This window comes from Nicotiana attenuata, chromosome 3, assembly GCF_001879085.1.
Source record: "Nicotiana attenuata strain UT chromosome 3, NIATTr2, whole genome shotgun sequence".
Lineage (NCBI taxonomy): Eukaryota > Viridiplantae > Streptophyta > Magnoliopsida > Solanales > Solanaceae > Nicotiana > Nicotiana attenuata.
In genome coordinates, this window is record NC_031991.1 from 5,729,469 (window position 1) to 5,745,528 (window position 16,060).

The following is a 16,060-nucleotide window of genomic DNA, read 5'->3' on the forward strand; positions in this document are numbered from 1 at the left end:
CCAAATTGCATTTGCTTATATAATAACACCAAAAAGATGTATTTTCTTTTGCCTTGGTTGCATATGTACTTAACTACTTATTAGTTCCAAGGAAGCGGTCATTCATGTTAGAAATAGAGATAGTTAATAATGTACTAGTTAATAATGTACTTGTGTTTTTCTTTTTTTTCTTTTTTTCTTTGTCAAGATGAGTTGGTGTTCAGTGTATCGATTGCATGTGTAACATATGCTTTTCATAACGTTGGTGAATGATTTGTTTTGTATTCTATCTAACTTTTCGAAAACTGCAACCCCTACCATTAGACGTCTATGGAGATATGGGATTCGATATTGAATCGATTCCTTCGGTCACTTCTGCAGCTATACACAAGAACTTTTCACACGACAAAATCCTTCAGGTAGCTTCTATAAGAGTTGTGCTATATCACAAACTCTATGATATCTATCTCTTTGTTGTATCTCCTGTCCTATTTTAACTCCTGTCCTATTTTAACGAGTATATCCTTTTGAAAGTAATATAAGTGAATGAAACCAATTGTTTCTACAGTGCCTCATCTGTTTCTATATGATATGAGCAAAACATCCTGATGAATGTCGTATATTTTTGTAATGAAAATAATGTGAAAACAAAAATTGATCCATAATGAGTATTAAATTGAAGTTCCCTGAAAGAAGACCGCCAAGTCTTAACTCGCAAACAAAAAGCTTCGACGTAAAATATAACCCATGCACCAAAAATAAAACTCGAGCACATATGTGCAATCTTATTATATGCTCCAATCTTAAGGCTAAATCCCTAGCACTGTGGACTTCAATGGACTATAAGTTCCCTTGTGATTCGTCTCCAAATTGCCAGTTGGTTACATCCAAGTGAGTCTCTTCTGGGTTGAAGCTTTGAGACCCTGAAATCCCTTGTGCATACCCTGAATATTGTACCTCCATTAATCCATTTCCCGTTGCTTGAACTCCTGAATACTGTACATCCATTATTCCATTTCCCGTTGCTTGAACTCCTGAATACTGCACATCCGTTATTTCATTTCCCGTTGCTTGAAACCCTGAATACTGTATCTCCGTTATTCCATTTTCCGCTGCTTGAAAACCTGAATACTGCACATCCATTATTTCATTTCCCATTACTTGAAACCCTGAAGACTGCACATCCATTATTCCTTTTCCCGTTGCTTGAACCCCTGAATACTGCAAATCCGTTATTTCATTTCCCATTGCTTGAAACCCTGAAGACTGCACATTCGTTATTTCATTTCCCACTGCTTGAAACCCTGAAGACTGTACATCCGTTATTTCATTTCCCATTGCTTGAAACCCTGAAGACTGCACATCCGTTATTTCATTTACCGTTGCTTGAAACCCTGAATACTGTGCATCCATTATTTCATTTCCCGTCTCCATTGCATAATATCCCCCCTGCTGTAATTGAGCTCCATATTCATTTCCCAATGAAATCCCTTGTGCATAACCCCAGCTTTGACTGCTTTCAGTAGAATAATAACTTGTGCCTTGATTGGTCATGCTTTGTCCACCTGCAGTGCCTGTATTGATCTTTTGACACAACAAAAGATTGAAAGTTAGTTTCCATCATTAAAGCTGCGCTTCTTTAGCCAAAGTATTTATTACTATTTGATATTATTGTAAAAGTACTAGGGTTCAAGATGTGTTGCAACACATCTCAGATCAATTGTCTAGAAAGTTATTGTTTAAGATAAGGTCTAGCGGGAAAGAAATTACTACTCCCTTTATCCCAGTTTATGTGGGACAGTTCGGATTTCGAGAGTCAAACTTTTTAATTTTGACTAAAGAATTCCGACATAAAATCTTTAAAAATTTTAAAATAAAATTTACATATTTAAAAACTATATAAAGGGTACTATAGATCATAACAATTAAGAAGTTAAAATGTTTTACAAGACATATGAAAAAATTGCGATAAAAGAAATATTTTGTCTCTCAAAATCTAAACGGTGCTGTATAAATTGAGACAAAATAATATTTGCAGTATAGTATTACCTGGTTGGTAATGATCTCCTGACTATTAGCAGGAGAATGTTGGAAGTTTTGATTTGGTAGGTTCTGCAGCATTGAATGATTATCCTTTTTTGAACTTTTTCCTCCAATCAAATCTTCTCCATTAGAGTTTCTCTTCTCAATTTCAGCAACTTGAGGGGAGAGGGATCTCTTTTGCAGGTTGTTCCAGATTTGTCTATGAATATTGGAGGAGCCAGCATAATAACTAGCAATTCCTATGTTGTAGTAAATAAAAGAAATAACAATATATGTAAATAGTGTAAAAACTTGATTTGGATTAAGTAAAGGAAACAAAGATAAAGTAAAATAAAGGAATAACTTCCATCCAATGGAACATAGAGTGTGTTTGGTGAGAGGGAAGTCATTTTCCATGGAGTATGTTTTTCTAGAAAATGTATATATTCCATGAAATATTTTCATGGAAAACATCCTCTCATTTTTTTTGGGTTTCCCATCCGGTGTCCGGTACCCGCATTAGAGCCCGACTATATCCGGATTCGCGCCGCGTAGGGCCCTATAAGGGAAAGCTCTCCCTACCAAGGATTTTTCCATACCCATGGCTCAAACCCGAGACCTCTAGTTAAGGGAAGAGCAGTCCCATCCACTGCACCACATCCTTTGCTGCTGGTGGAAAACATCCTCTCATATTTGATTGGTGAGTGAAAAATATTTTTAGTGAAAATATATACTCCTATTAAAGATTCATATAATAGTACTAGCAAATTGAAGGTTTTGATTACATGTTTTAGTATTAAAGATAATAAAAAGGTCTAACTGTTAATTAATAGAGCAAGTGATGTAAGTTAAAAATTAGGATACTAGTAACAAAATGACTTCCATTCACAAGTGAGAGAAGTCATTTCTTCTTTGTTATCAAAAACAATTTCTTGAAAGTATAGTACTAGTAACACCAAATATTTATTTTCTCATGAAAAATATTTTTTTACAAAATAAATTCAGTCAATCTGTCACAACAACCACACCCATAAAGTAAGGAAGTATAGTACCTATCTTTCTTTTAATCTCCCTGCGTTGATTTTTCCATAGTTTACCAATATCACAGACGACACTCCCATCTGCAGCTTGTGATCTATTGAAGGTTGACTCTAAACTGCTTTGAGAAAACCTGACAAATTAAAAACAAATGAGACTATAGGTTATATTGAGCATTGTTCTTGAAATTCATGTGTATGTTTTGAACCATTAGGGCTCACAATCAAAGGCGGACCTAGGATTTTTACACGATGGGGGCACAGTATTCTGCTCAACCAGTGCCCCCTAAAGGCTTTTAGTGTTCAGGGTGCCAAGTGCGTTAAATTAGCTATTTTCAAGGTATATATATATATATACATATACAAAATTTTTGCCGAAGTTTACGGGGTCCGGTGACCTTTCATTGCAACATGTAGGTCAGCCTCTGCTCACAATCATCACTACAAAAATGCAAGTCCCAGACGGCGGAATATAACCAATATATTTAAGAGAAAATACGAGTATAAAATGATCACTCATTATATTTGGCGTCGTATATAGACTTCTACTGTTGCATATACTAAAATTATATATGACGCTTGAAAAAATATGTGTATAATAAGTTTACTAATGGCATGATTTTTTGCTCTAATTGAATGGCAGATACAGTATTATAACTCATGTATTTTACAAATCAACATATATTAATAGAAAGGGAAGCTAGTTTTCGAGAATAAAAGAGATAGAAACATGCCTATTTGATCCTTGGTTGTTTGAAATTTGTCTCCCAAATGGTTGGTACCTTGAGCTTGTCTGATTAGGTGATCTTCTTATAGGACCGCCACTGGAACTGCTATAGTAACAAGCCAAAATAACAAGAACAAATTGCTTATTTAGTTGAGTAGTTGATTAAATATATATATAAATGTGATGAAAAAAATAATTAAATATATAAATGCATTGTATGTAATGTATAATGTAAAATTTACTTATGAATGTAAGATATATAATATTCATACTTCAAAATTAGAACTTATTAACATGTAAAATTAAAATATAACATGCTGGCACATAAATATTATATTTTGGAAATTAAAGAGTTAAGAATATTAACCTTGTTTTTTGTGGCAATTGAACCTGAAGCTGGTTGTCAAAGGAATTCAAAACTCCATAGCGGCTCTCATCATCTTTATGAGTTGTGCGAGACCCAAAGTAAGCATTCCATGTTGTTTTTCCAGTGCCAATTCCCAGCAGGTTACATTTTCCGTCCCTCGTCGTTGAAATTCCATAAGGAGAATTAGTATTGATCAACTTTGACTTCATGTGCTCACTCTTTTTCTTCTCCAAAGTTGGAAGTCTTGGCAAAGTTGTGTTGAGGATCAAGTTATTGGTTTTAGGGGTTTGTTTCTCTCTCCAAGAATTGATCCTAAAAGGATGAATATTGGTCATCTTTGGCCTCAAGAAGTCACTTTCTTTCTTCTCCGAACTTGGAATCGTTGTCACTGGTGGATTGAGGATCATGTCATTGGTTTTTGGGGTTTCTTGCTCCCTCCTAGTACTTGTCCCAGTGGTGTATTTTGAATTCATGAAGTTTCTTTCTTTTGCCTTCAACAAACATGGAATTGTTGGCATCGGTTGTTGGAGTATCAGACCATTGATTTTAGGGTTCTCTTGTTCCTTCCTAGTACTTGTTGAAATTCCATAAGGATGATCTGTGGTCAACTTTGGCTTCATGGAGTCTCTTCCTGATTTTTCTTGCTCCCTCCTTCTGGTAATGAAGTCCCTTTCTTTCTCCGTCAACAAATATGGAATTGTTGGCATATGTTGTTGGAGGACCATGTCATTGTTTCTAGGATTTTCTTGCTCCATCCTACTTGCAATGAAATCACTTTCTAATTCCTCCACACTTGGAATTCTTGGCATTTGTTGTTGGAGGATCATGGCATTGGTTCTAGGGTTTTCTTGCTCCTCCAAAGTTGGAATTCTTGGCGTAGGTTGGTTGGTGATCAAGTCACTGGTTTTAGGGTTTTCTTGCTCCTCCAAAATTGGAGTTCTTGGCATAGGTTGTTGGAGGATCATGGCATTGGTACTAGGGTTTTCTTGCTCCTCCAAAATTGGAACTTTAGGGGTAGGTTGGTTTGGGATCAAGTCATTGGTTCTAGGGTTTCCATGCTCCTCCAAAATTGGAGTTTTTGGCATAGGTTGGTTGGTGATCAAGTCATTGGTTCTAGGGTTTCCATGCTCCTCCAAAATTGGAGTTTTTGGCATAGGTTGGTTGGTCATCAAGTCATTGGTTCTAGGGTTTTCTTGCTCCACCAAAATTGGAGTTTTTGGCATTGGTTGGTTTGTGGTCAAGTCATTGGTTTTAGGGTTTTCTTGCTCTATCCCATCACCATTACTTGTGATTTCTCCTCCCTCCTCTTGCAGCAAAGCAACATTCTTTGTTCCCATAGAAAAAATATAAGACAATGAATAGTCATCTTGCACTTCAAGGGTATTTTGATTATCACTTGGACCACCAATTTCTATTGGATTCTGATGATTTGGAACAACATTTTCCATTAAACTACTCGGAGTATTATTGGTGGGTGGCTGGTATTCAAGAAGATCAAATAATACTGACATGTCTACATCTTCAGTAAAATCAAATAGATTATCCATTGGCATAGTAGACGAAAAACCTTGAGTTCCATAATTAAAATAGTGGTTACCAGAATTGTGGTCACCATTTGGAGGTTCAGCCATGTTTGCCAGTGGATATCAAAATAAAAAGAAAATTCCTGCACGAACAAGTTCATTAATCACGAGATCAACATTAATTGAAATGGTATGCAATCTAAGAGTGTTCTTTATTTTAAAACGAACAATTTTATTCTTTTTTCCTTAATATCAACAAAAAGGAAATGATAAAATCATTCTCAAAACATTAAAAGAATATATAAAACACATTCAGCCGGTAAAATAAGGAAATAAAATCATCTATGCAGCAAGATTTATATAAACAATTTAATCTAATTAAGCATGTCTAAGAAGTAGTGTGTTTAACAAGAAAAATAACGAAATTTCCACAGAAAACAACTGATTGTTCATTAATTTCAGATATAATCAAACTGACTTCGACTATGTCTCTCTTTTAATATCACTTGAATTTGGATTTGCACATTCTATATCATGTAACTCTATCATCTTTCAATCGATAAAGACACATACAGAAAGAATCTAATTAATTTCTATGAACAGAATAAAAAGAACATACAAAAAAAAAAAGGACAGAAATAAAAATTAATGAAAGACAAAAAGAAAGAAAAAACTCACACTTCATTCCGTGAAGAAAATGATTGTATTTTCTCTTGGAAGACAAAATAAATTTTGCTGTTGTGGTGTTACTTATACAATGACACTGATCTGGATAGATATGTTCATAAACTTGTTGGTATTTACAAAATCTTGATTAGATTTTAGATTCCATATTTGGATGAAATTTTGAAACACAAATATGTTTAAATCAAGGCCCGCTAAACTCTATTTTAGTAACTTCTGAGTATGATGAGATATTGATAGTTGGAATAGGAAAAATAACTAATATATCACTTAGTAGGACTTGACTGGATATGATCAAACTCCAACCGTCACTTCCCTGTCCCTCTATTTCAACAATATATATGTCCAATAACTGATGGTTTTAAAATCAGAAAAATTACATTAATCTATTATTTAAATATATTCCGATTAATTAGATAGAAATACTGATCTACGGAAAAAATATTCCGAGAGTGTGATATTTTCATGTCATGTGGATGAGCAATGAGAATGTGTTCTTTATTATAAATAACCATTAAAGTTTTCTGCTAATATTTGTAGGTTAAATTCACGTATTATTATTGAACTTTATATACTATAATCATAAAATTAAAAAGTTATTTATTGTCAAATTAAAGTAAATAAATTATGGGGTGAAAAATTATAGCCCTCAAATTTACTTTAAAAATGAGGTGAAACCTCCTCCTCCAACTTTGAAAAATAGACAACCTCCGCCTTATATATTAACTAGACTCTTTGAACGTGAGTTGTATGCAGGTACTAAGAGTCCACTCACTACCAACCAGCAGACATCATCTGGCTGGGTCTTGCCGGTATCAACAACGAGGAAGAAACAACCAAATGGAACTAACCGCCATCCTGCTCGAACCTTTGTTGCCTGAGTTATATAGCTGACTGCGAGAAGGAAGGTTCAAGCTATGGCTGCCCCATAGGATGCGCACGTTTATCTCATACCATTATTATAAAGTTTGTTTTGCAGAATACTGGATTTTTATCATATGTATACTTTAAAAAAGAAAAGAGTTATTAGGGCATTTGGACAGACATTATTTGCAATTCAATGTTTATTTTAGAATTTCATCTATTATTTTAATTTTAATTAAATAAAAATATTGAACCTAAAAGTTTTGTTTGAGTATCTCAAAGGAAGTAATATTTCACTCACAAAAGTTTTAACTTCTTCTCTAAATGAAATTCATGTCAAACACAATTTCAACTTCAAATTTAACTCATAAATACTATAGCTTTTCAAACTTCAACCAAATATGGACCAAACATAATCATTTAAAATAAATAAGTAACCAGTATCTGTAGTTAACAACCGTAAAATAATTTTTTTTCTGCTGGTTAACATTATATATTTTTTCAAATGTTAAAAGATACTTTCAAAACTTTATTATATGTACAAACTATTTTATTGTTTATAAAATAAAAAGTGTCACGACCCGAATCCCAACCACGTGCCATGATGGCGCCTAACATCAACTTGCTAGGCGAGCCAACATTAGCTAAAGTATTAATTAATTTCATAATTTAAAAAGCAAGATACTGATGATTAATAATTAATAACTCTGAAATACACGAGACATATACATAAGCAACACAGTCTATGCTACTCCAGAAATTCGGAGTCACAAGTACATGAACGACTAAAATACTACAAATATGATCTGAAAAGAAGTGCAACTATCTGAAACTAGATAAACAGTAAAAACATGATAGAAGGGGACTTCAAGGACTACGAATGTCATGCAGCTCTACCTCGAGTCTTCTATGAAAGATGGATCCGAGCAATCTCCACTATGCGCCGCTGGGTCCAATACCGGGATCTCCACAAAAAGTGCAGAAGTGTAGTATGAGTACAACCGACCCCTTGTACTCTGTAAGTGTCGAGCCTAACTTCGACGAAATAGCGACGAGACAACGACAAGACACTCGCTATAAACTTGTACGAATAATAATAAAGGAAGGCAGGAATATAGATAAAGCAGTAAACTCATAAGAGCAGACCCGAAGGTCAACTAATAGAGGGTCCCAGAATAATATAATCTCATAACCTCATATCACAATACCGAGACAAAAATACTATATCTGCAAACAACTACAACACATCGTACTCTGTTACAACACGCAACCCAATCCCAATATTTATCATAATATCTGTTGCGGCGTGTAACCCGATTCCAATATTATTTCACAATATCTGTTGCAACGTATAACCCGATAACAATATTATTTCAACATCTGTTGCGGCATGCAACCCGTTCTCATTGTCAATTCATTTCAGTATTGTTGCGGTGCGCAACCCGTTCCCAATACCAACTTATTAACATGAACAACTCAACACTACCAAATCCCGTAATCTAGCACGAAAGGAAACAAAGCTTATAGAACATCAAATAACTACCAATACAACAGAGAATGATCAATACCTCGTGTTCACAAACCTCGACAATTCATCAATACAAGAATAACTAAAAGATTCACATAACCGGAATAACATAATAAAGTGCAACAAGTAATGTAAAGACAATAAAAATAAGTAAAAATATGAGATAATAAAGATATACCTTTAATACAAGTAGGAATATATAGAAGGTAAACATGTATTGAGTGAAGAATGAATAAATAAAAACAAGTAGCAATTAAATAATAAATAACAAGTAAGATATGTAGCAATCAAAGCATGTAACGAAATATAGCATGGAATAAATAACAACGTAAAGGTAAATAGTCCAACCCGCATGCTTTAACCTATGACAACGCATATGCACTTGTCACATTGCATATAAGTCGTTCCCACACATAGTTCACGTAGCAAATAGATCAAACAAGTCCTAATTCCCTCGAGTCAAAGCTAAACACGATATTTACCTCTTTTCGCAATCAAATCAATAACCAATCACGACTTTTCCTTTAGAAAAAGCCTCCAAACCAATCAAATCTAGCAAAATATAGTTTAAATAATTCAAAAATAAGCTTTAGAAATTACCACGACTGAAAAAGATTCAATCTTTAATGAAATTGAAAAAAATCAACAAAAGTCAATCCCCGGCCTGCTTGGTCAAAATCCGAAATTATGACCAAAATTTGATTATTCATTCACCCTCGAGCCCAGTTATGTGATTTATTTCGAAATCTGATCTCAATTCGCGGTCTAAATCTCAATTTTACGAAATCTCTAAATTCTACCCGAAACCCGTTATTTTTACTATTAAACCTCTATATTTGATGTTAAAATTTCATGAAAAGTAATGGGAAGTGATTGAAAGCTATTTAAGGTTACTTACCAATGATTTTGGGAAGAAAATCTCTCAAGAAGTTCGCCTCTAGATTGTTTGAGGTGAAAAATAGAGCGAAATGAGCTAAGTCCTGATTTATCCCTCTTTTGCCCAGCTACAAAAATCTTATTCGCAATTGCGATGTTCACAAAAGCGAACCAATCTTTGCAAAAGCGAATAGCTATCCAACCAACAGTTGTCGCAAAAGTGACAGAAAACTCGCATTTGCTAACCTCCCCCATTCATACTTACATTTCTCACCTTCGCATTTACGAAGATTGTATGGCTAAGCTCCAATCGCATTTGTGACCAACCAACCGCAAAAGCGAAGCCCCAATGATCGCATTTGCGATACTATCTTCGCAATTACGAAGCCATCGTCCCCTCCCAAGTCGCATTTGCGAGTCCAACTCCGCAAAGTGGGACTCGCAATTGTGAGACATGTAATCAGACACCAGCAGCTGTTAGGCACTAACAGTTTCAAACTTTCTGGAAAATGACACGGATCAACACGTAAATCAAGAAAAATCAAATGAAGCTATGAAAGGTCTTGGAACACAGAAATTAAGGCTAGTGCTCAAAATGGCCTATTGGGTCATCACATTCTCCACCTCTAAAAGAAACGTTCGTCCTTGAACGGACATTGAAAAGTACCTGGACTGGTAAAAAGGTGGGGGTATCTACTCCACATATCGGACTCGGATTCCCACGTAGCCTCCTCAATCGTTGCACTTTCACAGAAGAAAAACTCTCAGATCTCAACTTGCGAACCTGCCGGTCTAGAATAACTACCCGCTCTTCTTCATAGGTCAAGTTTTCATCAAGCTGCACAAAACTAAATTCCAAAACATGTGATCTATCCTCGTGGTACTTCCGCAGCATGGAAACATGAAATACCGGATGTACCCCTACTAGGCTAGGAGGCAATACAAGCCTATACGCAACCTCCCAACTCTCTCCAAGATCTTAAATGGGCCAATAGACCTCGGGCTCAACTTGCCCTTTTTCCCAAATTGCATCACGCCCAAGCCGCTCCTAAATCACCTTAGCCTTCTCCATAACATCACAAACTAAATCAATGCCCAACAATCTAACCTCTCCGGACTCAAACAAACCAATCGGCAAACGACATCGCCTCCTATATAAGGCCTGGTGAAAAGCCACCTAGATGCTCGACCGATAGATGTTGTTGTAGGCAAACTCTGCTAGAGATAAAAGCTGGTCCAATGAACCTCCGAAACTAATGACAGATGCACGTAACATGTCTCGGACTATCCGCCATCTGAGGAGGAAACGATGCACTAATCTCGACCCATGTGCCCAGCTCACGCTGCATGGTTCTCCAAAAATGCGATGTGAATTGCATGCCTCGGCCAGAAATGATAGAAATGGGAACCGCTCTGAAGAATAGGAAGTCATCACTGGAATAAAGTGTGCGGACAGTCAACCTGTCAACAAACCTAGACCGCGTCATATTTTGTTAAAGTTCGTCGTAAGCCTACCGCAAAGTCCATGGTGTTGCGCTCCCACTTCTACTCCAGCATCTCCAATCTATGAGTCAATCCACCCAGTTTCTGATGCTCATACTCCACATGTTGACAATTCAAATATGGAGAGAAATAAGCAGTAATACTTTCTTCATCCTTCACGACCAATAATGTTGTTTCAGGTCACGGTACATCTTCGTGACACATGGGTGAATGGAATAGCGCGAACTGTGGGCCTCCTCAAGAATCAACTCTCTCAACCCATTAACATTAGGAACACAAATCCAGTTCTAAAGTTGCATATCACCAATTACCACCTCCTTAGCACTACCCCGCTGCATCGTGTCCTTCAATACTAACAAGTGAGAATCATTAAACTAGTGAGCCTTGATATGCTCCAACAACGAGGGACTGTACCACAACACAAGCAAGAATCCAGATAGACTCTGAAACACCCAATGTCACAAATCGATTCGCCAAAGACTAAACATCCATAGCTAATGGCTTCTCCGCTACTGGTAAATATGCCAAACTGCCTATGCTCTCAGCCTTCCTACTCAATGCATCAACCACTACATTGGCCTTCCCCAGATGATACAATATAGTGATATCATAAACTTTAAACAACTCCAACCATATCCCTATCGCAAATTAAGGTCTTTCTACTTGAAAAGGTGCTGGAGACTCCGATGGTCAGTATAAACCTCAATTAGAACACCGTAAAGATAGTGCGTCCAAATCTTCAGCGCATGAACAATGGATGCCAACTCTAAGTCATGCACAAGGTAATTCTTCTCATTAACCTTAAGTACCGAGACGCATAGGCAATCACCCTACCGTCGTGCATCAATACCGTGCCAAGTCCAATACGCCACACATCACAATACACGGTGTAAGATCTCGAACTTGTAGGCAACATCAACACTAGGGTGGTAGTCAATGTATTCTTGAACTTTTGAAAGCTTAACTAACACTCATCGGACAATCTGAAAAGACCACCCTTCTAGGTCAACTTAGACAATGGGGCTGAGATAGATGAAAATCCTTCCACGAACCCTCTATAATAACCCGCAAAACCTAAGAAGATCCAAATCTCCGAATTTGAATGACAAGCGCAAAACACAACACAAAATTAATGCTCGCTAATCAAAGATAGTATAGTAAATTATCGTCTCCACAAGAATTGGATTTAAACAGTGTTCGAATAAGCTTTAGTTAATTACTATCCAGAAAATTCACACATGATTTGAATGATTATTAACTACATTTAACTACTGAAATTTAATTACCAATTGATCGCAAAGACAACAGTTGAGCAACTAAGAAATATCAATGAGAGGAATAAGGGTAATTGACTGGACAGGTGCAAGATAATTGACTTGGATCCAATTCTTGAAGTAGTTCACTTTATAATACAGTTGGTTCTCACGAATTCACCAGATTATTAGATTAGACTTGAAGTTAAGGTTCCTATTTCGAATGAACATTTGTTTTAGTAATTAATCCAATTGAAGCACGGTGAACAATTGCAACGAACATAATGACGATTTTAGTCTAAAGGGTAACTTCTCATGAATATTTTCCTATTTTCTAGTTCGATTAATAACTCAAAAGGCTCTTTCCACTACCTAGTCGAATCACGAATTTAAGCTAGAAGATAAGATATAAAGAAATTCAATATAAAGCTCCTCTTTCGATTAAGAAAAATAATAAACAACTTCACAATACGATTTAAAACTCCAACAATTAATTCAAGCAATTGTCAAGAATCGAATCCCCAATTAAGTTATCAATACACCATATCTGTCAACACCCTAAGGTAAATTACTCCATAGTAATGGAAATATTCATCTCAATAAGGTTTAAAGACATAGAAAACATCAATGCTAATGATTCAATACAAACTCTCGTATTATACAGATTGTTGGTTGAAATCTTGATGAATTCTCGCCTTAGCTGCTTCTGCAATCTTTTGTAGGTCAAAAGTCCCTTCAAAAATGTGTTTTTGGTGCATTTATACTATGTAGAAGCAAGTCGGGATGAAATTACCCTTGCAAGCCGAAATAGGAAAACACTCTACGGATTTTATACAAGTGCGGTGCGCCTCGCGTTGCACCATGCGGCGCTCCTTTAGGGAAATTCAGAGGGCATGTCAATTTGTCTGCCAGGCCTTATTGCACTACCGCGTCGCGCCTCGTGACGCCTCATACGGCGCAGTAGTGCAATTTTCTCAGACTAATTGTTTTGTTCACTTTTTGATATCCAGACTTGTCCCTCGGCCCCCGAACGCGATCCCGGTTTAATTCCTTAGGCATTTACTCAGACTTCAAAGCTCCAACTTGTTCGATATAGCTCCAATTTATCTTTTTAACTTGGAATCATGTCCTGCAAGGCATAAAATACATAATAAGTGCAACTCACTATCATTTAAGCTCAAACACAAGTAAAGTGCAATAATTAGAGTGCAAACTACAACAAAAATACGGGTTTCTAGCATACCATCAATACCACACACTTAAACCATTGCTCATCCTCGAGAAATCAAACTACACTTCACATAGAGACGACCTTTTCAAGCAACACTCCCTAACTCATCATGCCAAGAATATTTTAAATAGAAAAAGCAACATGCCATAACATCGTAGCCTTAAGACTCGACTCAAAAGCACCAAATATTTTTTCACAACCTGCTCATTTACTCTATCATATAGGCCAAAGACCTTACATCTCCTTTTCAAATCATGTGCCCTCACACCAATGATATAGAGTAGTTCTACACACAATAAAATTCAAGAACAAATATAAACTCAATATAGAAAGAATTCACTCACTCTCAGAAGTAAGATTCATGTACCACATAAGATGTACCATAGGCTTGCCCGTAGTATAATTGTTACAACCCATATTCACATACGTTAGTTCATTCCATAAGGTCGTCGACATAAATCCATGAAGAGATTATCTTTAAGATGATAAGAGGTTAATCCTATTGGTCTTAAATGATACAAAGGTGTATAAGAGTGGTTAACAAGTATTAGAAGTTAAACGAATCAAGGATGTTGTCAGCCGTATTTTTGGGTAAACCTAGGGGTGATTAATACTCTCAAGAGGTCGTATTTTAAGGTATATGAATCATAAAATATCCGTATCATAGTCTTGAAGTCAAACAAGTTATGAAACAAAAGTCGACAAGAGTTGTTGCAACTTAGATTCATAGTTTTACTTAAACTTTAGGTCAAATGGTATTAAGCTTTTCTCCCAATATACTTGGTATTACGGGGTGATATACCCACCAAATTGAAGATCTATGAGTCTAGTTTCCAACGCATTAAACCTTTTATCAATACGACATTGGATTAGAGAGATATAGACATTTTTGCGAGACTGCACAAGCTGCTAGGTGACAAGTAGGTGGGTCACCTACTTGGTTAAATGATAGCCCAAAAAGAGGCAGTTTCGGGTCAGACAAAGAGCCCATTAAAAGGCTTATCTCCTGAAATATATCCCTCATTATATTTCGCAAATAACCAGACCTAAACCCCTGCAAACTTCCTCCCAAATATTATCCACAAACCCTAATTGATTTTCCCTCTCTTTCAAGTTCAAATTGGGGGTAAACCCTAGCATTTGAAGAACCAAGATAAGGGCTGAGTTATCCAACAAGTAAGGTGAGTTTACTGCTCTCTTTCTTACATTTATTCTGCTGTGAATTCATGGTAATTCGTTCTATACATGTAAGAACTCACGGGACGGTGATCGGAAGCCGTGAGTTCGAGTTATTCACTTGTAGCGGACTGTTTTGTGGACTGTTTTGTGTTGCTGTTGGGCTGCGTGTTTTACTACTGTTTTGTGGAGTTTTGGAGGAGGAATGGTGTGGAGAAACACCATATAGATGTAGGGTTGTGGGCTGGTAGTTCTTCGTAACATTTCCGGGTCGTTTGACACGACTACGGTGGCCGTCGTATGTATGAAGTGATTAGGTTGTGCGTGGACTGTTTTGGGAGGCTCAATATGATTATTATTGATGTTGCTTAGGATGTTTGGTGATTGTTTGGAATTGTGTGAAGTCATATATATAGGGGAGGTGCTGTCTGTTTCATCATAAAATAGGTTGTGGTCGATACATAATAGTTATGACGCTTGAATAGTAACTATAGTATCGTTTCTCTTATTGTAGACTAAGGAGTCGTGAAAATTGCATAGCTTGAGATTGGGGAAGTATATACAAGGTATGTGAGGCTATTCCTTTCCTTCTTTTGCACGACTCCGATCGTACATAATATAATGAACGAGCTTCCAAAGATACTCTACTCTTAGAAGCTAGCAGTACTTACATTGTTTCCCCTCTTATGGAACGATTGATGTTGATGTTGCTTCTCTTATTCTTATGTTATCAATGTTATTGGTACTTCCTGATTCTTATAAGGTTCATGGTGAAGAGTTAGTCCTAATAATGTGTACACAGGATACCGACCTTACGTCACTCCGAAAGGTTTAGAACGTGAGTCCATGAGTCGAGCATGCATTATATATATGTATCTATTTTACTCTATCGAGCCGCACTATAGATGGCCGGGTATGGCACCTATTGTACAACCACTGATCAGTTGGGTTTTACCGAGCTCCACGTGGCCGGGTACGATTCTACCGAGCCTTATGATGGCCGGGTACGTTTTTACCGAGCCTATTACGGCCGGGTACGATATGATGATGATGATGCCCACAGAGGCGTATGTTTTAAAAGTGTATGTATATATACATATGTATCACGCATTTCATGTCAGTAGCCCTCAGAGGTACCCGGATGTTACAGGTTGTTTATTCTCTATCCCTGCTTACATTACTGTTCGTACTTATGGTTCCCTGCCTTACATACTGAGTACATTATTCGTACTGACGTCCTTTTATTTGTGGATGCTGCATGTCGTGCTGCAGGTCCTGATAGACAGGCAG